Source organism: Eubalaena glacialis, chromosome 5 (assembly GCF_028564815.1).
Source record: "Eubalaena glacialis isolate mEubGla1 chromosome 5, mEubGla1.1.hap2.+ XY, whole genome shotgun sequence".
Classification (NCBI taxonomy): Eukaryota; Metazoa; Chordata; class Mammalia; order Artiodactyla; family Balaenidae; genus Eubalaena; species Eubalaena glacialis.
The window spans coordinates 100,495,491-100,520,207 of NC_083720.1; positions in this window are offsets into that span (position 1 = coordinate 100,495,491).

Consider the following 24,717-nt stretch of genomic DNA (forward strand, 5'->3'; position numbering starts at 1 on the left):
TGAGTTCTGGCTGCAGGGCCCAGGAGTCGCAGAGTTGGTGTTGGATCACTGTTCCTGACACAGCTATCTGCAGGGTCTGGGGTATCCCTAATCTTGTGTTGACATTCTGATGGGCAGGGTCAGGACCCAGCTGAGTCCGTGGCTGCTTCTGGCCTGCAAGTGAGTGTTCTGGTCACACAGGCTGCTGGGCTGTGGTATTCCTGGAGCTGGTGTGTGCCTGTTGGTGTAAGAGGCTGATCCCAATGCTAGAGCAGGTTTGCTGTTGGGTAGGTCCAAGCTCCATCCAGTCCCTGTGCAGTTATCACCTGCCGACGGTGAGGCTGACTCCAAGGCCAGAGCAGGCTCACTTGTCAGAGGGGCCGGGGACTCTGGGGCTGGTGCCTGTCCACTGAGGTGTGGAGGCTGGTCCTGGGGCTTTTGGTGGCTGGGCCCATGTCCAGGGGCAGCTGTGCATTGAGAGGGTCTGAAGGCAGCCTGTTTGCTGGTGGGTGGGGCTATGCCCCTGCTCAGTTAGTTGCTTGGCCTGCAGCATCCTAGTACTTGTGTCTATATTCTGGTGGAAATGGGTAGGGCTAGGTCCTGAGGCTAAAAAGATAGAGGGAGGATTCTGAAATTATGCTTGCTGGTACCAGTGTCCACGAGGTAGAAGGAGCTCCCCCAAATGGCTGCTGCCAGTGTCTATGTCCCTGAGGCTGTGCTGTGGTTGCCTCTTGCCTCTCTGGGAGACTCTCCAAGATCAGGAGGTAGGTGTGACCCAGGATCCTTTCCAAAAAAATGACTGCTTCTGTTCTGATTCTCGGATCATGTGGGATTTTGTGAGCCTCTTTTAAGAGTGGAATCTCTATTTCCCACAACCCTCTGGCTCTCTGGAAAATAAGCACTACTCGTCTTCAAAGCCCAACTTTCTAGGAACTCTTCTTTCCAGCACAGGATCCCTGGGCTTGGGAGCCTGATGTTGGGTTCATACCCCTTGCTACCTGGGAGCACCTCTGAAATTGTAATTATTCTCCCATTTGTGGGCCACCCACCTGGTGGTATGGGTCTTGACTCTGTTGAGATTTTGCCCTTCCTTCCTGTCTTGTCGAGGTGCCTTCCTTATGTCTTTAGCTGTAAAACATCTTTTATGGTAGGTCCCGGCCTTTTTCATCAATTGCTGTTCTGTAAAGTGTTGTGACTTTGGTGTGCCCATGAGAGGCATCAAGCTGTGGGTCTTTGAATGCTACCATCTTGGACAATCTCTCCACTTCATTCTTAAATCATATTATTTAATTTTTCTTAGTATCTTATTTGATTAGCAACAGCTTGAAATTTATTATCACTCATGTTTACTTCGCCTGTTTAAAAAAATTGAATAGTGCATTCATTCATTTTGAAATGAAGGTAGTGACCTGTGAATTTCCATACCTCAAAAATCAAGGATAGGACAAAAGCCTTTTCTACCTGTGTTACCCTCAAACTCTGCACCCCACCCCAGCCTGGGGATTAACCTCTTGCACCCATGCTCACCTTCTGTTTTTGGACCGTTAACCATCATTGCATCTGTATGTGTGTTGACAAAGTGAACTCTAGTCTTTCCAGTTTTTGTGTCTTGTTTTTTGGTTTAGGGAACAGTCCTACTATGAATGTACATTTACTGGTCTGCTGAAGTTCATATATAAACCTGTCAAGCACATTACCAGAACTGGAATGGCTTGTATATACACTTTGATAAATTTTAGAGACAATGGTAGAACAGAAGTAAATTGTATTTCAAATCCCACAATATTCTCACACCATGAAAACCCTTCGCTTTTTAATATATTTGTGTGTAGTTTATCTTTATGCCCATACTATATTTCCCAGAGATGGGCAAGTGTTATGTTTCTTGCTAGCACATTTACCATATTGTTCAAAGTCAGGCGTTTAGTGGTTTTAGCATGATCATGTTTCCATGAACTCGCAAATACAAGATCTTCTCTCACACTGTCTTTTACTCCCTGCTGTTTTATATTGCCCTCCTAATTCTCACTCCTGGTCTTTCTTTTTGTTCTTCATCAACCTGGATAGGTTATACTATTTTCTCCCTTATTCAAGACCAATAGAATAGAATAGAACACGCAGAAATAAACCCTGATATATGGCCAAATGATTTTTGACAAGTTGCCAAGACTTTTCAAAGTAGAAAGGATAGTATTTTCAACCAATGGTGCTGAGCAGTCTTGTTGTCAACATGCAAAAGAAGGAAGATGGACCCTTACCTAACATCATATGCAAAAATTAATGAAAACGTATCAAGAAACTAAATATGAGACCTAATAAAATAAAAAGTCTTAGAAGAAGACACAGGACAAGAGCTTCATGACATTGGATTTGGCAGTGTTTTCCTCAATATGAAACGAAGCAACAACAAAGGTACAGCTAACAAAAAAATAAACAATTTGCAGTACATAATTTTAAAACAAAATGTGTATCAAAGAAATGTAAACAGAATAAAATGGCAACCCCCAAGATGGGAGAAAATATTTGGTAGCCATCTATCTGACAAGAGATTTCTATTCAGAGTATACAGAGAACTCCTACAACTCAACAAAAAGCAAACACCCTGATTCAAAAATGGATAAAAGACTTCAATAGATGGTTCTTCAAAAAGATGTACAAATGACTAAGCACTTGAATAGATGCTCCATATCACTAAATGCATGTTTATGTATTTGTGTGCATGCATACACACACAAGCACACACACACACATACAGAAGCAGAAAACAAGTATTGGTGAGGATGTGAGGGAGCTGGAACCATTGTGTTATGTCAGTGGGAATGTAGAATGATACAGCTGCTTTGCAAAAGAGTATGGCAATTTTTCAGATATTGAAAAATAGAATTACTATGTGATCCAGGAATTTTACTATGCGGTATACCCAGAGGAATTGAAATCAGGGTCTTAAAGAAATATGTGTACTCCAGTGTTTAGAGCAGTAATAATCACAGTAGCTAAAATATGAAAGCAACCTAAGTGTTCATCCACTAGTTCCTGGATAAGCAAAGTGTGGTATACCCATATAATCCAATATTATTCAGTCTTAAGAAGGAAAAGATCTAGGAATATGCTACAACATGGATGAATCTTGAGGAAATTTAGCTACCAAAAATGCCATTTTTGTGACGTTTAGTGAGTCATAACAATACAACTACTTATTTCAATTATATGAGGTACTTAGTGTAGTCAAAACCATAGAAATTGGGAGGGTAATGATGCTTTTCAGGTGGTTATGGAACAAAAAGGAAAGTTATGTTTAAAGGATATAGAGTTACAGTTTTAAAACGTAGAAAAGAGTTAGAAAGATAAATGGTGATGTTGATCACCCAATAATATGAATGTATTTAATATCACTGAATGGTGCACTTTATAATAATTAACATGTTATATTTTATGTTATTTGATTTTACCAACATACACAATTGGGAAAGAATGTAATATCAGGAAAGGGAGTGGACCTGGGATAGAGCAGAGAGTAATCAGAAGGGTGAGACACTGCATGTGTTGAAGAAGAAGAGCTGAGAGTCTTCATTGGCCAGAAGAGACTTTATTAAAAAAAAAAAATTACTCTGAGGGTGTATTAAATAGATATCTATGAGTGTACTGCTGTCTCCCATGGGTTATCTTAAAGAGTCTTTAATAAAGTCCATAAGGCTTGCTGAGGCTTTTTTAAAAACTGGATTCCCTATGAGATAATTAGAGGGTGGTACTTAAGTCTATGTCTAGGTTGACAGATTTTGCAGGGAAGATGAACTTGAGAACAGTGGAGGTCCTGAGAGTGTAAGTACATGGAAATTAGAAAAAAATAATAATAAAGGGAATTAGGAAAACTTTGGACTTCGAAGGTCATGTATTACTGAGTCAGACCTGAGGTTCCTAAGGAGTTATATACACAGTTGCTATTTGGATTACTTGTTGATAAAGATAAGTGGAAAAACTAGAGTCGTTTCCAAGTGTAGGTAAGTTATAATGAGAGGATGGAGGTGGAAATTAGGGAGGCCCAGAGAAAAGTGGGAAGGTCATATTGGGCCAAGATGGTGGTAATATCCAGCAGAACAGATGGTAGGGCAGACTATGGATTCATCTTTTATATTTTGGCTCCCCACTGCATCCTTAATAATTCTTTGGGAATATTTCATTGTTCTGTGATGCAGGTACAGAATTCGAGTGAGGAGACTACACCCTCAGTGTTCAGCTGTCTGAGTCCTCAGTGTGCTTCAAATGATGGAGAACTATTGCTTCTTTATGAGAAGAGTTAGTACCTCGTAGCTAAGCTTAAGCTGGAGCTTATGCAATATTGATTCCATTTTATATATACTGTTGGAATGGAGGTTCCTCCTCCTCTTTTCTTGACCATTATGAAATGAATCTATATTTCTCAATATTTGGGTATATCAGATAAATACATTAAGTAAAGGAATCTTATATATTGGTCCCTGCATAGTTTGCTCTTTCTTGTTTCTCTTCTACCTTTACTAAATTAGCACAGGGAGAGACCTGGAAATGTTCTAATCAGGAGAGATTAGAACATCATATTTCTAGAGAGGTTGGTTGGACAGAGCAGGGGTCCCAGTGAGAATCAAAGCTTCTGTTTCTACTTGGAAGTGTACCTGTATAGAGTAGAGGGCTCCAGGAAACATCCTAGAATATTCCAATGTCCCTGCAGGAGATCATTAAGAGAGGCAGGATCTGGTACCAGATCAGTGTACTATGACATGTTTGTCAGTCATCTGATGTGAGATTCTCAGAGCCAATCCCATATGGTAGGGCTGAGTGCAGAGTGATGAAGAACCTGTGAAAGCCTTTGACTGCATGTTAAAGATGAAGCTCTGATTTCAGGGAGAATTTTCTTACCTGACTGAATGTCATCCTTCTGCGGGGATGAGATTCTGTGCTTTTCCTCTGTTGATGACCACTGACTGAAAATCATTAGAGGATCATGTCTAGAAAGCATTCTTTATTTAATTTCTTAAAGAAGAAAACATAGAAAACATTTTTATCCACTTTCAAATCGAGGATCAAGGGGAATGACATCAGTGAAAATGTCAGAGTAGGGAGCTCTGGCTTGTGTCCATCCCCAGAAACACTGACATACGTGGTAAAACCTGTCAAAATGATCTTAACAACACATGTAAGTTTTCTTTCCTTTTCGCCCTGTAGATTTATCTTTCATTGAAACTTTACTTACTACAGGATGTGAAGAATTAACAAGGAAGTAGAAACTGTACTTCCTGATGAGAGAATCACTAAGTCACATTAGCTGTTCTGAGCTATGTCTTACTCACCGTGACTGTAATTTAAAAAAACAAACAAACAAAACACACACACACACACACACACACACAGACACACACACACACATATATATATATATATTTGTAAGTCAGTTCTGACATTTCCTCGTTAAAGACAAGGTAACAGATACAGACTTAGATTTACTAGAATTGAGCAAAATTTTGATTGTACTTGTGTTGAATATATGAGCATGACCTGCTACAAAACTTCATTATACTTATTGTCACAACTGACAAATTCCCTTTTTCCACTCCTGATATGTTGCATGTAAGGAATGCATAGGTCACTAACCCCAGCTGGTCACAGGTAAACTCTGCCACATGGATTACTGCATGTTTTCCTGCTGGAAGACCATACGTTCTCGAGTATCATGCCTGCAGAGTATCTGGGCTCTTCTTTTTTTCCGGATAAAGGTTAGATAATCACCTGATTTTATGAGAAATATATAAATTGTATTTGCATATTCTTCAGGTTTTTATTTATCCATTCTCTTTCAAGTCCTAAGTGCAAATATTAAAGTGATTTCCAAGAGGGTGGTTAATAAGACAGCTACGTTTATGCTCCAAAATTAGCAATAAATCATAATACAATTGTAAATGCATTAATGTGTGGTTAATATGTAGATACTTATGTAAATGCAACTTTAGTAATGCTTTGGGGAGAGCTTCAGAATCTAGGTATTAAAAGAAAAAAAAAAAAAACAAGAAGGAGTTCTTGAAACTCTCAGGGAGTTATAGGGAAGTCTTTGTGTCTATAAATATCAATCTGAAATAATGCATTTTCTCAGAAATAAACTAGGCGTAAAATTGTAGGAAAAAAATCATGAAATGAAAGAGCATGTGAGACGGCCATACAAGAAAAAGAATATTCTCAGAGAAAAATGAACAGTGTGGAGTTCAGCAGAAGGGTAATACAGATTCAGAGAGTAAAACTTTGGAGAGCCTAATTGTGAGTTCCTCATATTTCATCTTTGGAGAGACGGTAGTCATTTGAAATATGATGTTATAAGATGACGTTAACATACTTAAATACTTTCGTTTAGAAATGACCACTTAGAACCAGAATAAATGAAAGAGAACACAAAATTATGTTTTCGTCGATTTTTAAAGGCCTCAGGTGAGTGCTGATAATTTAAAAATACATGATGTCTTTCACTGTAAAGTAAAGGAGCTGTTACATTGGAGGATTACTGGACTGAATGTCAATATTATGACATAGTATGAGTGTGTTTCGTGTTTGGTAATTGCAATCATTGTTGCTTTGGTTGTGGTCATCCATTTACAATGCTTGGTGTCAGTTTATTTATCTCTTGTAAAAATAAAATACAGTATGTGTGTGTGTGTGTGTGAAAAACATGCATGATGTCTTGAGTCAAGTTGTATGGAATTTGAGATCTGGAAAAAAGCATTTCTTTTCTGTAATGCTAGGATGCTAATTGGACATTTTTGCAAGAAAGAGATTTCAGGATGCAAATCTCGTGTCTCTAAGGTGGGAAGTCAGTTCATGGCGGAACATTCTATTAAACTTGTGTGAGTGGAGAAATATTTCTTTGGAAGGAAGAGGTCACGAATCCCTTTTTAATAAAGTTAGTGGTTTATAGTATACCGAATGAGCAAAATGGCTATTTCTGAAATTTAGAAAAAAATAATATAGTTTTTCTGCATTTATATTATGAAGCTGATGTAAAATATCAAAAATTCTTTATTTTGAACAACAATGTAATCAATTTGACATAATTCATATATATTGAACCTGTGGTACACACACACAATAAAACTTACATTCAAAAATTTTTTTTCACTTAAGAAATATTTTCAAGTGTAGTTGATTTACAATGTTGTGGGTTTTTTAAATACATGTTTATTGGAGTATAATTGCTTTATAACATTGTATTAGTTTCTGCTTTACAACAAAGTGAATCAGCTATATGTATACATATATTCCCCATATCCCCCCCTCTTGAGCCTCCCTCCCACACTCCCTATCCCACCCCTCTGGGGGACATAAAGCACCGAGCTGATCTCCCTGTGCTATGCGGCAGCTTACCACTAGCTATTTTACATTTGGTAGTGTATATATGTCAGTGCTACTCTCTCACTACGTCCCTGTCTCCCCTTCCCCCCGTGTCCTTAAGTCCGTTCTCTACATCTGTGTCTTTATTCCTGCCCGTCACTAGGTTCGTCAGTACCATTTTTCTAGATTCCATATATATGTGTTAGCATACGGTATTTGTTTTTCTCTTTCTGACTTACTTCACTCTGTATGACAGACTCTAGGTCCAACCACCTCACTACAAATAACTCAATTTTGTTCCTTTTGATGGCTGAGTAATACTCCATTGTATATATCTGCCACATCTTCTTTATATATTCATCTGTCGATGGACATTTAGGTAGCTTTTATGTCCTGGCTATTGTAAATAGTGCTACAGTGAACACTGTGGTACATGTATCTTTTTGAATTATGGTTTTCTTCGGGTATATGCCCAGTAGTGGGATTGCTGGGTCATACGGTAGTTCTATTTTTAGCTTTCAAGGAATCTCCATACTGTTCTCCATAGCGGCTGTATCAGTTTACATTCCCACCAACAGTGCAGGAGGGTTCCCTTTTCTCCACACCCTCTCCAGCCTTTATACATTGTTGTATTAATTTTTGCTGTGCAAAAAAATGATTCAGCTATATATATATATATATATATATATATATATATATATATATATATATATATTCTTTTCCATTATGGTTTATCACAGGATATTGAATATAGTTTCCTCTGCTATACAGTAGGTCTTTGTGGTTTGTCCGTCCTGTGCAGAATAGTTTGCTTCTGCTATTCCAAAACTCCCAATCTTTCCTTCACTCTCTCCTTGGCAACCACAACTCTGTTTTCTATATCTGTGTGTTTGTTTCTGTTTCGCTGACATGTTCATTTGTGTCCTGTTTTCGATTCCACATATAAGTGATATTATATGGTATTTGTCTTTCTCTTTCTGACTTACTTCACTTAGTATCATTATCTGTAGGTCCATCCATGTTGCTGCAAATGACATTATTTCATTCTTTTTTATGTCTGAGTAATATCTATTGTATACGTATACCACACCTTCTTTATACGTTCATTTTTCAATGAACGTTTAGGTTGTTTCCATGTCTTGGCTGTTATAAATAGTGCTGCTATGAACATAGGGTTTCATGCATCTTTTGAATTATAGTCTTGTCTAGATATATGTCCACAAGTGGGATTGCTAGATCATATGGCAACTCTCTTTGTAGTTTTTTTGAGGAACCTCCATACTGTTTTCCATAGTGGCTGCACCAACTTACATGGCCACCAACAGTGTAGAAGGTTTCCCTTTTCTCCATACCCCCCCAGCATTTGTTAATTGTAGATTTTTTTAATGATGGCCATTCTGATCAGTGTGAAGTGGTACCTCATTGTAATTTGGATTTGCATTTCTCTGATAATTAGTGATGATGAGCATCTTTTCATGTGCCTATCGGCTATCTGTATGTCTTCTTTGGAGAAATGTTTATTTAGGTCTTCTACCCATTTTTCCATTGAGTTATTTGTTATTTTGTTATTGAGTTGTATGAGCTGTTTGTATAGTTTGGAAATTAAGCCCTTGTCAGTCTCATCATTTGCTAATATTTTCTCCCAGTCCATAGATTGTATTTTCAATTTGATTATGGTTTCCTTTGCTGTGCAAAAGCTTATAAGTTTGATTAGTTCCTGTTTCTTTTTTACTTTTACAGTAAGTCCCCTACATATGAACAAGTTCTCTTCCAAGAGTGCGTTTGTAAGTCCAATTTGTTTGTAAGTCCAACAAAGTTAGCCTAGGTACCCAACTTACACAGTCGGCTATATGGTATTGTACTGTAATAGGTTTATAATACTTTTCACACAAACAGTACATAAAAAACCAACACAAAAACAATGAAAACATTTTGAATCTTACAGTACAGTAACTTGAAAAGTACAGTAATACAGTACAACAGCTGGGATACTCGGGCTGGCATCGAGGGAACAGGCGAGATGAGTTACTGATTGGAGGAGGGAGAGGAGGTGGGAGATGGTAGAGGTGAAGGATTATCAGCAGTAGGAGACAGAGGGCAAGCTGCAATTTCACTCATACCTGACGTTGATGGCACAGGTTCTGGTTCCTTGCTGGATTTAATTCTATCTACCCTCTTGAAAAAATGATCCATTGATGTCTGGGTAGTAGCTCTTTTTTTCTCATCATAGATGACCAGGTAGCACTGGATTGCATTCTGAATGGCTGCTGCCACCTTTGGGTCCCATTCTAGGTTCGGGTCCTCTGCCTCAAAAGCTAACAGTGCTTCCTCAAATAACGAAGATTCCCTTGCCATTTTCTGTGTCGTGAATCTCTTCAGTTCTTCAGTTACTTCTTCTTCCTCCTGTCCCTCTTCATCCTTTCTCTGGGCCTCCAATTCCATCAGTAAGCTCCTCATGTTGCACAGCAAGGAGTTCAATGAAATCGTCCTCTTGCAGATCTAGCTCCAGCTTCTCGCTGAGGGTCACTACGTTGCTGAAGACCTCTTCGGACTTCTGATCTACCTTCTCAAATCCACAAAAATCATGAACAAACTGTGGGCAAAGGTTCTTCCAAACCGCATTCATGGTGACCGCCATACCCTCACACCATGCAAAGTCAATGTTTTTTATGGTCTTGTAGATGTTATAGTCCTTCCAAAATTGTCCCTAGGTTGTTCCTGATTTGTCACTTACCTTTACTGCCTGACAAAAAGTGTGACACAAATAATATTTCTTGGAAGTTGCTATAACTCCCTGGTCCATAGGTTGGATGAGCAACGTAGTATTCGGTGACAGATGCACTACTTTGACGTTGGGATGAAAGTCATCCATGAATGGGGGGCGGCCCAGAGCATTGTCGAGCAGCAAAAGAATGTTTTGCTGGGACGTCCTTCTCCAAGCAATATTTCTCTACATCTGGGATAAAGTGGTGGCAAAACCAGTCCTGGAACGTGGCCTGTGTAATCCAGGATTTGGGGTTACGCTTCCACACAACAGGAAGAGAGCCCTTGGCTATGTTTTTAAGGGTTCTTGGGTTCTCTGAATGATAAACTAAGAGAGGCTTCAGCTTCATATCACCGGAAGCATTGCCACCAAACAACAGTTAGCCTATCCTTTGCTGCTTTACAGCCCAGCATCAACTTTTCCTCCTTACTGATGTAACTTCGGTCTGGCATCCCCTTCCGGTAGAGTTGTGTCTCATCCACATTAAAATCCTGGTTGGGTAAATACACACCATCATCAATAATTTCTCAAAGTGTTTCAGGAAGTTCCTGGACAGCTACCCTATCTGCACTTGCTGCCTCTCCACTTACTTTTACATTGTGAAGGTTGGCTCTAGCCTTGAATGGATACAGCCAGCCAGGGCTGGCATTAAAAGATGTGCCCTCTGATTCTTTGCCGTGTTTCTTCTTCAAGTCTTCATAAAGGCTTTTAGCTTTCTCTTGAATCAGCATTAAGCTGAGCAGGACTCAGCGCTGATGTTGATCCCGCATCCGCACACTGAGAAGTTTCTCCATCTCCTCCATCACTTTTCCATGCTTCTTCGATATTTTGTCAACATCATCATCGGCACAGCAGACTTCACATGTTCCATGATCTTGTCCTTGTTCTTTAGATTCGTGCCAATGATTGAAAGATTTATGTTATAAGAATGAGCGATGTCTAACATCTTTTTGCCTCGCTCCACTCTCTCAATTATTTTCACTTCTGTTTGCATCATCATCGCTTGGCACTTCTTAACAGTACCAGCTACATCACCGCTGCTTTTACGGTTGCTTCCAGACATCTTGGGCTTGAAATAAAGGTACTGTACTACTGTACTCTATACAGTACTGTAAGGTACACAAAAGCACAACCACTTATAGAGGATGCACGCACGTGACAATGTATACCAGACACGTGAACTAATTTACATGATTGGACATGCGAATGGACATTTGCATCTTTGAAAGTTTGCAACTTGAAGGTTCGCATGTAGGTGTCTTACTGTATTTGTACTGCCTTGGGAGAACTAGCTAGGAAAACTTTGGTATGATTTATGTCAGAGAATGTTTTGCTTATGTTCTCTTCTAGGAGTTTTAAGGTGTCATATCTTATATTTAAGCATATAAGCCATTTGGAGTTTATTTTTGTGTAAGGAGTGAGGGTATGTTCTGACTTCACTGATTTGCATACGGTTGTCCAACTTTCAAAACACCAATTGCTGAAGAGACTGTCTTTTCCCCATTGTATATTCTTCCCTCCTTTGTCGAAGGTTAGTTGACCATAGGTGTGTGGGTTTTTTTCTGGGCTCGCTATTCCATTCCATTGATCCATGTATCTCTTTCTGTGCCAATACCCTGCAGTTTTGATTACTGTAACTTTGTAGTATTGTCTGAAGTTTAGGAGGGTTATGCCTCCTGCTCTGTTCTTTTTCCTCAGGATTGTGTTGACAATTCTGACTTTTTATGGTTCCAGATACATTTTAGGATGATTTCTTCTAGTTCTGGGAAAAAAGTCATGGGTAATTTGATAGGGATCACATTAAATCTGTAGATTGCTTTGGGTAGTATGGCCATTTTAACACTATTAATTCTTCCCATCCAAGAGCGTGGGATATCTTTTCATTTCTTTGAATCATCTTCAGTTTACTTTACTAATGTTTTGTAGTTCTCAGCATATAAGTCTTTCACCTCCTTGGTGAGGTTTATTGCTAAGTATTTTATTTTTTGGATGCCATTTTAAAAAGGATTGCTTGTTTACATTCCCTTTCTGATATTTCATTGTTAGTGTAAAGCAATGCAACCAGGGACTTCCCTGGGGACTCCGTGGTTGAGAATCCACCTGTCAATACAGGGGACACGGGTTTGAGCCCTGGTGCAGGAATATCTCACATGCCGTGGAGCAACTAAATCTGTGCTCCACAACTCCTTAGCCTGCACTCTAGAGCCCGTGAGCCACAACTACTGAACCCGTGTGCCACAACTACTTAAGCCCACGTGCCTAGAGCCCGTGCTCCACAACAAGAGAAGCCACTGCAATGAGAACCCTGCGCACCACAATGAAGACTAGCCCCCACTGGCCACAACTAGAGAAAGCCCGTGCACATCAATGAAGACCCAATGCAGCCAAAATGAATTTAAAAGAACAAAAAAAAGAAAAACCAAGAAATGCAACCAATTTATGTATGTTAATCTTGTATCCTGCTACTTTGCTGAATTTGTTTATCAGTTCTAGTAGTTTTTGTGAGGAATTTTTAGGGTTTCCTTTATATATATTATCATGTCATCTGCATATAATGACAACTTTACCTCTTCCCTTCCAATTTGGTTTGATTTTATTTCTTTTTCTTGTCTGATTGTTGTGGCTAGGACTTCCAATACTATGTTGAAGAGAAGAGGTGAGAGTGGGCATCCTTGTCTTGTTCCAGATTTTAGCGGGAAGGCTTTCAGCTTATGAACATTGGGTATTATATTGGCTTTGGGTTTGTCATAAATAGCTTTTATTATGTTGAGATATGTTTCCTCTATACCCACTTTGGTGAGCTTTTTTATCATGAATGGATGCTGAAGTTTTTCAAATGCTTTTTCGGCATCTCTTGAGATGATCATTTGTTTTGTGTTTTTCCTTTGCTGATGGGGTGTATCATGTTTATTGATTTGCATATGTTGAAACAACTTTGTGACACTGGGGTGAATCAAATTTGGTCATGGTGTATGATCCTCTTATGTGTTGTTGGATTCGGTTTTTTTATCTTCAGTTGAGAATTTTTGCATCTATATTTATTGAAGATATTGGCTTGCAATTTTCTTTTTTTGGTAGTGTCTTTCTCTGTGTTTTTTTAAAAAGTCTTTATTGAATTTGTTACAATATTGCTTATGTTTTATGTTTTGGTTTCTTGTTCGTGGGGCATGTGAGATCTTAGCTCCCCGACCAGGGATCGAACCCGCACCCCCTGCACTGGAAGGTGAAATCTTAACTGCTGGACCACCAGAAAAGTCCCCATCTGTTTTTTGTTTGTTTGTTTGTTTGTTTTTTAGTAAATTTCTTCCTTTCTTTATTTTTCGATGCATTGGGTGTTCGTTGCTGTGCACAGGCTCTGTCTAGTTGTGGCGAGTGGGGGTTACTCTTCGTTGTGGTGTGCAGGCTGTTCATTGCGGTGGCTTCTTTTGTTGCAGAGCATGGGCTCTAGGTGCACGGGCTTCAGTAGTTGTGGCTATCAGGCTCAGTAGTAGTTGTGGCTCATGGGCTGTAGAGTGCAGGCTCAGTAGTTGTGGCACACAGGCTTAGTTGCTCCGCGGCATGTGGGATCTTCCTGGACCAGGGCTCGAACCCATATCCCCTGCATTGGCAGATGGATTCTTAACCACTGTGCCACCAGGGAAGTCCCCCCCCCATCTGGTTTTGAAATGAGGGTGATGGTGGCTTCATAGACTGTCTTTGGAAGTATTCCTTACTCTTCAATCTTTTTGAAGAGTTTGAGAAGAATCAGTGTAAGTTCTGCTTTGTATATTTGGTAGAATTTGCCTGTGAAACCATCTGACCCTGGACTTTTGTTGGTAGGGAGTTGTTTTAAATTACAGATTCTATTTTGCTTTTAGTGATCAGTCTGTTCAATTTATCTATTTCTTCTTGATTCAGTTTTGTTTGGCTGTAAAAAAACAACATATATTTTTAGGTTATGTTAGCACCTAAATACTTACCATGTATCAGACCACAAAAGAGCAAAGAAAAAAATATTAAAATGTTTTTTCAAATAGAAAAAGTATTGAAATATTTTTAAGAAATTGGGATAATAATACTAATTACAATAATGTCAAATTGTTCTGAACTTAAAGACTACTTTATGTAAGATGCATATTATATGCTTATCATTTTATTGTTTTTAAATACATGGAATGTTTTCTCCTTTCTAATGTAATTCTTTTATTTTACCTGTATATTGGGAAAAAAATTTAGTTGCACATAATATAAAAAATTACACTTTAATAGGAGATATTAATCCATTTACATTTACTATAGTACTGAAAATACTTAGGTTTACTGTTACCATGTTATTGAGTGCTCTTTTTAATTTATTTATTTTTTAAAAGATATAATTTGGGAGGGGCATAAATTATTTATTTATTTATTTATTTTCAACATCTTTATTGGACTATAATTGCTTTACAATGGTGTGTTAGTTTCTGCTTTATAACAAAGTGAATCAGCTATACATATACATATATCCCCATATCTCCTCCCTCTTGTGTTTCCCTCCTACGCTTCCTAGCCCACCCCTCTAAGTGGTCACAAAGCACTGAGCTGATCTCCCTGTGCTATGCAGCTGTTTCCTACTAGCTATCTATTTTACATTTGCTGGTATATATACGTCTATGCCACTCTCTCACTTTGTCCCAGCTTACCCTTCCCCCTCCTCATGTCCTGAAGTCCATTCTCAACGTCTGCGTCTTTATTCCTGTCCTGCCCCTAGGTTCTTCCCAACCATTTTTTTTCTTTTTTTTTTAGATTCCATATATATGTTAGCATACAGTATTTGTTTTTCTCTTTCTGACTTACTTCACTCTGTATGACAGACTCTAGGTCCATCCACCTCACTACAAATAACTCAATTTCACTCCTTTTTATGGCTGAGTAATATTCCATTTTATATTGAAGATGTGCAACATCTTCTTTATCCATTCATCAGTTGATGGACGCTTAGGTTGCTTCCATGTCCTAGTTATTGCAAATAGAGATGCAATGAACATTGTGGAACATGACTCTTTTTGAATTATGGTTTTCTCCAGGTATATGCCCAGTAGTGGGATTGCTGTGTCATATGGTAGTTCTATTTTTAGTTTTTTTAGGAACCTCCATACTGTTCTCGATAGTGGCTGTATCAATTTACATTCCCACCAACCGTGCAAGAGGGTTCCCTTTTCTCCACACCTCTGCAGCATTTGTTGTTTGTAGATTTTTTTGATGATGGCCATTCTTACCTGTGTGTGGTGATACCTCATTGTAATTTTGATTTGCATTTCTCTAATGATCAGTGATGTTGAGCATTCTTTAATGTGTTTGTTGGCAATCTGTATATCTTCTTTGGAGAAATGTCTATTTAGGTCTTCTGCCCATTTATGGATTGGGTTGTTCGTTTCTTTGATATTGAGCTGCATGGGCTGCTTGTAAAGTTTGGAGATTAATCCTTTGTCAGTTGCTTCGTTGGCAAATATTTTCTCCCATCTGAGGGTTGTCTTTTCGTCTTGTTTACGTTTTCCTTTGCTGTGCAAAATCTTTTAAATCTCATTAGGTTCCATTTGTTTATTTTTGTTTTTATTTCCATTTCTCTAGGAGGTGGGTCAAAAAGGATCTTGCTGTGATTGATGTCATAGAGTGTTCTGCCTATGTTTTCCTCTAAGAGTTTTATAGTGTCTGGCCTTACATTTAGGTCTTTAATCCATTTTGAGTTTATTTTTGTGTATGGTGTTAGGGAGTCTTCTAATTTCATTCCTTTACCTGTAGCTGTCCAGTTTTCCCAGCACCACTTATTGAAGAGGCTGTGATTTCTCCATTGTATATTCTTGCCTCCTTTATCAAAAATAAGGTGACCATATGTGTATGGGTTTCTGTCTGGGCTTTCTCTCCTGTTCCATTGATCTATATTTCTGTTTTTGTGCCAGTACCATACTGTCTTGACTACTGTAGCTTTGTAGTATAGTCTGAAGTCAGGGAGCCTGATTCCTCCAGCTCTGTTTTTCTTCTCAGGATTGCTTTGGCTGTTCGGGGTCTTTTGTGTTTCCATACAAATTGTGAAATTTTTTGTTCTAGTTCTCTGAAAAATGCCATTGGTAGTTTGATAGGGATTGCACTGAATCTGTAGATTGCTTTGGGGAGTATAGTCATTTTCACAATGTTGCTTCTTCCAATCCAAGAACACGGTATATCTCTCTACCTGTTTGTGTCATCTTTGATTTATTTCATCAGTGTCTTATAGTTCTTTGAGTAAACGTCTTTTGTCTCCTTAGGTAGGTTTATTCCTAGGTATTTTATTCTTTTTGTTGCAGTGGTAAATGGGAGTGTTTCCTTAATTTCTCTTTCAGATTTTTCATCGATAATGTATAGGAATGAAAGAGATATCGGTACATTAATTTTGTATCCTGCAACCTTACCAAATTCATTGATTAACTCTAGTAGGTTTCTGGTAGCATCTTTAGGATTCTCTATGTATAGTATCATGTCATCTGCAAACAGTGAGAGCTTAACTTCTTCTTTTCCGATTTGGATTCCTTTTATTTCTTTTTCTTCTCTGATTGCTGTAGCTAAAAATTCTAAAAGTGTGTTGAATAACAGTGGTGAGAGTGGGCAACCTTGTCTTGTTCCTGATCTTGTTGGAAATGGTTTCGCTTTTTCACCATTGAGAACGATGTTGGCTGTGGGTTTGTCATATATGGCCTTTATTATGTTGGGGAAAGTTCCCTCTATGCCTACTTTCTGGAGGGTTTTTATCATAAATGGGTGTTTAATATTGTCAAAAGCATTTTCTGCATCTATTGAGATGATCATATGGTTTTTATCCTTCAGTTTTTTTAATATGGTGTATCACATTGATTTGCATGTATTGAAGAATCCTTGCATCCCTGGGATAAACCCCACTTGATCATGGTGTATGATCCTTTTAAGGCGCTGTTGGATTCTGTTTGCTAGTGTTTTGTTGAGGATTTTTGCATCTATGTTCATCAGTGATATTGGCCTGTAGTTTTCCTTCTTTGTGACATCTTTGTCTGGTTTTGGTATCAGGGAGATGGTAGTCTCATAGAATAAGTTTGGGAGAGTTCCTCCCTCTGCTATATTTTGGAAGAGTTTGAGAAGGATAGGTGTTAACTCTTCTCTAAATGTTTGATAGAACTTGCCTGTGAAGCCATCTGGTCCTGGGCTTTTGTTTGTTGGAAGATTTTTAACCACAGTCTCAATGTCAGTGCTTGGGATTGGTTTGTTTACATTTCCTATTTCTTCCTGGCTCAGTCTTGGAAGGTTGTGCTTTTCTAAGAATTTGTCCATTTCTTCCAGGTTGTCCATTTTATTGGCATATAGTTGCTTGCAGTAATCTCTCATGATCCTTTGTATTTCTGCAGTGTCAGTTGTTACTTCTCCTTTTTCATTTGTAATTCTATTGATTTGAGTCTTCTCCCTTTTTTTCTTGGTGAGTCTGGCTAATGGTTTATCAATTTGGTTTATCTTCTCAAAGAACCAGCTTTTAGTTTTTTTTGATATTTGCTGTTGTTTCCTTCGTTACTTTTTCATTTATTTCTGATCTGATCTTTATGATTTCTTTCCTCTGCTGACTTTGGGTTTTTTTTTTCTTTCTTTCTCTAATTGCTTTAGGTGTAAGGTTAGCTTGTTTATTTGAGATGTTTCTTGTTTCTTGAGGTAGGATTGTATTGCTATAAACTTCCCTCTTAGAACTGCTTTTGCTGCATCCCATAGGTTTTGGGTCATCATGTTTTCATTGTCATTTGTTTCTAGGTATTTTTTTAATTTCCTCTTTGATTTCTTCAGTGATCTCTTGGTTATTAAGTAGTGTATTGTTTAGCGTCCATGTGTTTGTATTTTTTTACAGATTTTTTCCTGTAATTGATATCTAGTCTGATAGCGCTGTGGTCGGAAAAGATACATGATACGTACTCAATTTTCTTAAATTTACCAAGGCTTGATTCGTGACCAAGATATGATCTATCCTGGAGAATGTTCCACGAGCACTTGAGAAAAGGTGTATTCTGTTGTTTTTGGATGGAATGTCCTATAAATATCAGTTAAGTCCATCTTGTTTAATGTATCATTTAAAGCTTGTGTTTCCTTATTTATTTTCATTTTGGATGATCTGTTCATTGGTGAAAGAGGGGTGCTAAAGTCCCCTACTGTGGTTGTGTTACTGTCGATTTCCCCTTTTATGGCTGTTAGCATTTGCCTTATGTATTGAGGTGCTCCCATGTTGGGTGCATAAATATGTACAATTGTTATATCTTCTTCTTGGATTGATCCCTTGATCATTATGTAGTGTCCTTCTTTGTCTCCTGTAATAGTCTTTATTTTAAAGTCTTTTTTGTCTGATATGAGAATTGCTACTCTAGCTTTCTTTTGATTTCCATTTGCATGGAATATCTTATTCCATCCCCTCACTTTCAGTCTGTATGTGTCCCTAGGTCTGAAGTGGGTCTCTTGTAGACCACATATATACCGGTCATGTTTTTGGATCCATTCAGCCAGTCTATGTCTTTTTGTTGGAGCATTTAATCCATTTACATTTAAGGTAATTATTGATATGTATGTTCTTATTACCATTTTCTCTAATTGTTTTGGGTTTGTTATTGCAGGTCTTTTCCTTCTCTTGTGTTTCCTGCCTAGAGAAGTTCCTTTAGCATTTGTTGTAAAGCTGGTTTTGTGGTGCTGAATTCTGTTAGCTTTTGCTTGTCTGTAAAGCTTTTAATTTCTCTGTCGAATCTGAATGAGATGCTTGCTGGGTCGAGTAATCTTGGTTGTAGCTTTTTCCCTTTCATCACTTTAAATAGGTCCTGCCAGTCCCTACTGGCTTGCAGAGCTTCTGCTGAAAGATCAGCTGTTAACCTTACGGGGATTCCCTTGTATGTTATTTGTTGTTTTTCCCTTGCTGCTTTTAATATTTTTTCTTTTTATTTAATTTTTGATAGTTTGATTAATATATGTTTTGGCATGTTTCTCCTTGGGTTTATCTTGTATGGGACTCTCTGCGCTTCCTGGACTTGACTAAAGATTTCCTGTCCCATATTAGGGAAGTTTTCAACTATAATCTCTTCAAATATTTTCTCAGTCTCTTTCTTTTTCTCTTCTACTTCTGGGACCCCTCTATTCGAATGTTGGTGCGTTTAATGTTGCCCCAGAGGTGTCTCAGATTGTCCTCAATTCTTTTTGTTCTTTTCTCTTTATTCTGCTCTGTGGTAGTTTTTCCACTATTTTATCTTCCAGGTCGTTTATCCATTCTTCTGCTTCAGTTATTCTGCTATTGTTTCCTTCCAGAGAATTTTAAATTCCATTTATTGTGTTGTTCATCATTGTTTGTTTGCTCTTTAGTTCTTCTAGGTCCTTGTTAAACGTTTCTTCTATATTCTCCATTCCAGTTCCAAGATTTGGGATCACCTTTACTATCATTACTCTGAATTCTTTTTCAGGTAGACTGCCTATTTCCTCTACATTAGTTTGGTCTGGTGGGTTTTTACCTTGCTCCTTCACCTGCTGTGTGTTTCTCGGTCTTCTCATTTGGCTTTGGGGACTGTGTTAGGGGGTCTCCTTTTCGCAGGCTGCAGATTCGTAGTTCCTGTTGTTTTTGGTGTCTTCCCCCAGTGGCTAAGGTTGGTTCAGTGGGTTGTGTAGGCTTTCTGGTGGAGGGGACTGGTGCCTGTGTTCTGGTGGGTGTGTCTGGATCTTGTCTTTCTGGTGGGCAGGTCCGCATCCGGTGGTGTGTTTTGGGGTGTCTGTGACCTTATTATGATTTTAGGCAGCCTCTCTGCTAATGGGTGGGCCTGCATTCCTGTCTTGCTAGTTGTTTGGCATGGGATGTCCAGCACTGGATCTTGCTGGTCTTTGAGTGGAGCTGGGTCTTAGCGTTGAGACGGATATCTCTGGGAGAGCTTTCGCCGTTTGATATTACAAGGTGCCGGAGGTCTCTGGTAGACCAATGTCCTGAACTCGGCTCTCCCACCTCAGAGTCAGAGGCTTGACACCCGGCCGGAGCACCAAGACCCTGCCAGCCACACGGCTGGGGGTGAGAGCAAGAGGTAGCTTTGGTACATCTCAAAGACCACCAATGAGATTCACTGACCATTTTCTCTCCATCAGTGAAGAAAACAAAATTCAGTCTTTGGCAAGTCAGCCACTTTGGTAGCCAGCCTCCAAGATGGCCCTAATCATCCCCTAATTATCTCCCAGTCTTCATGCACCTGTGTGGCTCCTCGCACTTGAAAAGGGCTGACTGTTTAACTAATAAGACATTGCAGAAATGACAAAGTGCAGCTTCCAAAGGTATAAAAGACATTACAGCTTCTGCTTTGGTTTCTGCTAGATCACTCATCCTGGGGTAAGCCAGCTGCCATGTCATGAGGACATTCAAGCAGCCCTAAGGAGAGATCCATGTGGCAAGGAACTGAGGCCTCTTACCTACAACCACGTGAGTGAGTCATCTCAGAAGTCAAAAGATTTAATTTTATTTATTTTTGGTTGCGTTGCGTCTTCGTTGCTGCACAGCGTTTGTCTAGTTGTGTCCAGCAGGGGTTACTCATCGTTGTGGTGCACGGGCTTCTCCTTGCGGTGGTTTCTCTTGTTGTGGAGTATGGGCTCTAGGTACGTGGGCTTCAGTAGTTGTGTCATGCAGGCTCAATAGTTGTTGCTTGCAGGCTCTAGAGCACAGGCTCAGTAGTTGTGGCACACGGGCTTAGTTGCTCTGTGGCATGTGGGATCTTCTCAGACCAGGGATTGAACCCCTGTCCCCTGCATTGGCAGGCAAATTCTTACCCACTGCGCCACCAGGGAAGTCCAGTGTGCTCTTTTTTAAACCTAGTCTGTTTTCATTATTTTCTATCTTAACGATTCAGTATTAAATGAAAAGAAATAATACTCCTTTCTACCCCTCCTCTTTGAGGATTATATATGAAGAAATATGTCTTATTTATTAATCTCAAATTTTCACCTTACTTTTAAGAAGTAATCACAATGTCAAGTATTTAATACCTTTCACTTCCACCTTGAAAAGCATGGATATTAAAGTGCTAATATAATTACCTTCCCTAGTCTATCTTTTTTCCCTTTTGTTATGTATAAAAAACAACTAAAAACATGCACGGTTTGTAAGGAAATGACAAATTTCAGAAAATTCAGAATCTGAATACATTCTATACATAGCTTCTAGATAAAGACACAGAAAATTGCCAGACACTCAGAGGCCCCCTGGTCCCATTCTAGTGACTCCCCTTAAGGTTTAATATTGTTCTGGTATCTAACAGATAGATCACTTTACCTGTATTTTGTATTTTATATAAATGTTATGGCACAGTAAAATCACTTTTGGATTGGGCTTTTTTATTTTATGTTGTTTGTGAATATGCCTATATGGTTGCCTGTAGTTGTGATCATGCATTGCCACTGTTGCATAGGATTCCATAGTGTAAATATTTAACTATTAATTAATTTATTCCAATGTGTATTACAATATGAGTGATTTTCAGTTTGTGTCTATTGAAAATAGCACTGGTATATAAATTCTAGAACTTGAGCTTTGGTGGTGTGTGTATAAATTATTGTTCAGTATACATGTAGTAGTAAAATTTTTGAGTCATAGCTTTCATGTGTTTATCGTTTTAGATATTCCTAAATATTTTCAAAACATTTGTATGATTTTTCATCCTCAGCAGCAGTGAATGAGATTCAAGGATTATACACATTCTTGTCAAACTTGATAATACCTGTCATTTTCATTTGAACTTTCTGGTTGGTGAGTGATAATTCCAGATATCACTTTTTTGCATTTAATTGACTACTAAGAAGCCAAGCATCTTTTGATATGTTTACTTAACATTCTGTATTGTCTTTTTGAAATATGTTTTGGTATATTTTCCCCATTTTTGCTATTACATTATCTTCTTATTGAAGACTTCTTTTTTTTTAACATCTGAAAACTTCTTATTTAGGAGTTTTAAATATATGCTTGATATGAGTTCTTCTCTCTTTCTGTCTCTCCTTCTCTTTCTTTAGATGAGTGTCAGTTTTTAATGTTAATAACATCTAATTTCTTATTTTCCTCTTTATTTATTTATTTATTTAGTCTTATTTCTATTTATTTATGTAGTCTTCTTATCTGTAGCAGAACACATTATTTATTCTAAACCACAAATATGTTTTCGTTTCTTCAATAAATCCAATTATTAAGCTTTAAATTTAAGTTAACTTTGTACACTAAATGTGTTGTATCATAGTGAGTATTAATTTTTCTATGACAGCTGAAAGGTTACGTTTATTCAGAAAATGTTGTATTCAGCTTTCTTTTCATTTGCTCCCACTTCTCATTGATTCACAGAGGTAAACATCACTTCATCCATGGATCTGACTTTTCTCTGATTTCTCATGGTCATTCTCACTAATTCTTCTTGCCTCCTGAAAGCTTTAGCAATCCCATTATTCCACAAAAGCAAAAACCTTCCCTGGGCCTTTTTCCTCAGAAGATTGATTATTCCCACATTTTAAATGGGAGATTTCAATAGGTTAGGAGAAAATGACACAAGGGTCTCTCATTTTTTTTTTTTTCACATCTTGTATCAGCCTCTGCTTGCACTCTCTGCTCAGAGATTTTTGTATAACACATTGATTGAAGATGCCAGTTGTTTCTCTCCTTGGGGCAAAAGACAGATTAATTACCTGACAAATAAAATAAAGACAGTGTCTTGCTCTGTTCAAATGTTGGACAGGATTGCTTGCATCCTAATTTAAGAGTTTCAGGTGACTGAAGCTTAAGATTCCTAAGCTTTAATCCATACTTGCACCATGCACAGCACCCAACAGGACTGCTTTACATAACCCCATGAGACTTTTGTGTGCAAGTGGAACAGATAAAAATATAAAACTATTGCTCTCTTTTTGTGTCATAAAAATGATTTTTTGTCTCATTTAAAATATTTTTTTCTAAAATCCAAAAACGTGTCAGGCTAAAATATTGGAATTTCAAATATGGTAAAATCTAAGACCCTTCAAATTTCTTTCCAGTTTTGTTGATGATGGGATGCCGTCAGAGATATGACTTCATTAAACACAGTAGGTAAGATTCCTTCATAGGCCTGATTGGGGAATACGAAAATAATCCCTGGAAAAATCTGGACATTCTCCAGTTCTCAAGTATTGGTGAAGATGGTAGAAAGGGCCCTTCATTGTCCTATATGTGAATGCAGATCAATTGTGAGAGGTGGGGATAAAACAAGCAGCCTAAATATCCTTTATGTTTGTTTGTTGTGCTACTAGTAGAAAGAGGAAGGGTCAACCTGTCACCATGGTTGATATAGCAAATAAGCTGCTTGAAACTACACAGAAATGTACCTGCTTGTATTTTCTGTGCAGTTACCCTCTCTTTTGGTGTGCCCTGATACCTCCCTCAACTTATGTACCAACACCAGCAGCATTAAGCAGAAATCCAAAGAAATCTATTCTTTGGAATTATGAGGATGGGAAGAGTCGAAAATTTTATAGCATGCTTTATACAAGTATACACGTCACCATCCTTATCTATGTGATGCCATGCATGGAGGGTCAGTAGGTTCAGGGGATTTTGGAAGCACCAAGGTCTGTGGGGTTAATCACAGCTGCATTCATGGGCAACAAAAGAGAAGGGCCTTATCTTGGTCACTTTCTCAATGCTAGTAGCTACAAAAAGGAGAGGGCAGCAGACATCTTAGGGAGAAGAGCCAACATTAAATGAAATGTCCTAATTACTCTAGGCAACCTCTCATGATAGCCTCCCATAGCTCCTCAAATCCCTACATACTTGCACAAGGGATAGTGTAATATTACTGGAGCATGTGACTGCAGATTGACATTATTTTTGTTGAAAAAAAATAAAAATAGTTTCAAGTGATAGGGTTTGAAAAGGGTTCACAGTGCGAGGGAAACTACTGTAACAATGTGGACAGAACCCTTTGGATGGATTCATCATGTATGTTTTGTTTGTTTGTTTTGTGTTTTTGCTGCTTCAGAATCTGTAGTAGAGGCTGGTGTGTTCCATGATGCATTCCCGCTTCTTATAAGTTTTAGATGGAATACCCCATTAAGAAGAAGTGCACGTAAGGAAGATTAGTGAGTCAAACTCCTCTGCCCTCTGTCAGCAGTGGGTGCAAAGGGATTTAGACCAAGTGCTTTCATCCTTTGATGTGCAAAGTTTTCACTATATGAATGATGTTTTGTTTGTTTGCAGGTCAGGAGCCTTGGTCTCAATATCCCTGTTTAAAAAGTGTTATCACATGTCTGCCAGAAAGAATTGCTGATGATACTGGAAAAAATTGAGAGTTATCCTTAACAATTAAGGGTTTTGTAGCAACATGGATGGACCTAGAGATTGTTATACTGAGTGAAGCAAGTCACACAGAAAGACAGATATCATATAATATTGCTTATATGAGGAATCTAAAAAAAAAAAAAAGGTACAAATGAACTTATTTACACAACAGAAATAGAGTCATGGATATAGAAAACAAACTTATGGTTACCAGGGGATAAGTGGGGAACGGATAAATTTGGAGATTGGGACTGACATATACACACTACTATATATAAAATAGATAAGTATTGATAAGGACCTGCTTTATAGCACAGGGAACTCTACT